Here is a 2,841-nt window from a genome sequence, read left to right as displayed (position 1 = left end):
CTTCAATTCATTTTTTCCAACAATCTCCCAAATGAATAAAGATTGAAAGAGACATTGAAAAGAGAGACATAAAGACTTGGTGATACAATTCAACGGTCGAAACTTATACAGAATAGGTAGATATTACCCTTTGAATATTCCCTTGTGAAAATATATATACTTTATTAGTTAACCAGTAGACACGATATCCTTGAACCGTTCTGCCTTTTATGTAAAAAGATTCTTCCTAACACAATTTAATTCTCATTGTTATGTTCATTATGGTCATGAACATCGTCTAGTTCTATGAGAGTTCATAAGAATTGAGCCCCACACATTTTCCTTAGAAACTCCCCCACTTCTCTCTAACATAGATGATTTCTTATTACAAGTAACCCACATTACTTAGTTTGATTGTCGATGCATAAAAATCTTTAAAAGCCTCTTACTTATCATTCACCTTACGGGCATCACTGTTATATCATAGGAATGGACATGAGATATTATCTTCATAGTATTTAATTTAAGTTTTTATAATTAGGTTGTCCATTTGAACCGAGATCTTGGGATTCCAATCAACTAGATTGTGATTCTTTTGTATTAACTCATTTGTTCAAAGGCTTAAGTCACATTCCTTTTGATGATTTTCCAAATAACTCTCTATTTAACTTTTGGTTAGCAGATTCGCAGTGTTACCGTGGAAACCTTTTGCAAAGTTTAATGATGACTTTGATGATTTTTAAAGTTTAGTGACCTCGTGAAAATCTTTTGCGAAATTCAGTGACCATTAGGGTTATTATCTCTGTCTTATGATATTGTATCTACAATATATATGTCTAGACTTACAATTTGTACATGTTACTCTGTGCCATTCCATTTGCTGATTGACTATTACAATGTATGCAAATTGTTGGCACAAGTTTCGACCATTTTGGAATGTCCTCTAAAAGGTTGCGTAACCACTCAATCTCTTCACCACATTTATCTAGAACTATAACTTCATGTCAGATCTAGTTATAATTGTTTGTTTAGAGGATTTATAGGTTATAGCTACACTACCAAATGTGAACACAAATCCATTGAGAGACTTGGACTCTTTTATATCATATATCCAATTTGCACCACTATATTCTTTAATGACCGCTGGATATCTGGTATAGTACAGTCCAAAATTACAAGTATATTTTAGGTACCTCAGCACTCTTACTATTAATTTCCTGTGATTAGCTCCTGAATTATTCATGTACCTACTCAGCTTATTAGTTGTGTAGACTATGTCTAGTATTGTATAACTTATCTAGTACATTAGATTTTCAATAATTGTCGAATATCCTATTTGAGAAACACTTTTACCTTTATTTTTAAATAGACATTGACTTATAATTATCAAAGTTCTAGCCATATCAGAATCATCATTATTGAATTTTTCTAAAACTTTGTCTACATAATGTGACTGACTTAGAACGAACGCATATGATGTTCCTAAAATTTTAATTCCAAGTATAACCAGCTAAACCCAATTTTTTATATCAAATCTCGAATTTAAACATATTTTTAGTGAATTTAATCATCTTATTGTCACTACCAACAATAAGTATGTCACCTACGTAAAGACATAAAATGACATAACCATTTTCGGTGTTTTTAACGTAAACACATTTGTGACACTCGATGATTTTAAATTCATACTCCATCATGAAATTATCAATTTTTTCATGCCACTGTTTGGGTGCTTGTTTCAAGCCATATAATGATATCACCACCATGCAGACTTTTTTCTGCCATGTGATGAAAATCTCTCTGGTTGTTTCATATAGATTTCTCCTTCTAAATCTCTATTCAAAAATACAGTTTTAACATTCATTTGATATATTTCAAGATTTCGCAGTATTTATCGCAAGTATCCTAATAGAATGTTATTCTCGTCACCGGAGAATGTATATCAAAGTAATCAAGGCATTCTCGTTGTTCGTAACATTTTATTACGAATATTACCTTACAATTTTCGATAGTTTCATTTGCTTTCATTTTCCTTCTGAAAATCCATTTACAGCCTAGTAGTTTAATTTTCGGAGGAAAATCCACTAGCTACCATATTGATTTTTGCAAAATGAAATTTATTTCACTTTTAGTGACATATTTCCATTAAGGTCATTCTGAAAAGTACACAGTTTCTTAATAACTTTGAAGTTCACTTTCTAGCATATAAGTAAGGAAATCAGGACCATAAAATTCATCTGTCCTTTTCCTTTTGCTACGTTTTAGTTCAATCTCAACCTCCTTTTTTAGTTCTTGATTTCAACTATTTCTTATCATGGTCTCATGTGTCCATTTACAAGAGTTCTTTCCTTTTTTGGATCTATATGAAAATACATGTATAAAGAATGAAGCATTTCTTGATTCCGTTATCATGTTTTTGTGTATGTTTGAGATTTATGCACAAGAATCTGATAAGAAATATTATTATGTGCATAGCCAATGAAAATGCAATCTACAGTTTTTTGACCTACCTTCACCCTTTTTGGCGTTGGAATAGTCACTTTAGCAAGACATCCACATTCATAACTCATAAAGGGTCTTTTTCGTTTTGTTTCTGGCACTTTATTTAAAAGATAATTTGCTGATAACACACGTTTTTCCCACATATTCCGAGGTAACCTAAGACACATTAACATTGCATTCGTCATTTCTTTTAAGGTACGATTTTTTCGTTTAACAATATCATTTTATTGATGTGAATAAGGTACATTGGTTTCATGTATGATTTCGTGTTGTGCACAGAATTTAGCAAAATGCTGCTTCGTACACATCACATCGATCACTTCTAAACATCTTAATTTTCTTATTAAGTTTATTTTAAAC

The sequence above is a fragment of the Olea europaea genome, chromosome 16 (genome assembly GCF_002742605.1).
Source record: "Olea europaea var. sylvestris chromosome 16, O_europaea_v1, whole genome shotgun sequence".
NCBI classification, from domain to species: domain Eukaryota; kingdom Viridiplantae; phylum Streptophyta; class Magnoliopsida; order Lamiales; family Oleaceae; genus Olea; species Olea europaea.
This window is presented reverse-complemented; position numbering follows the sequence as displayed.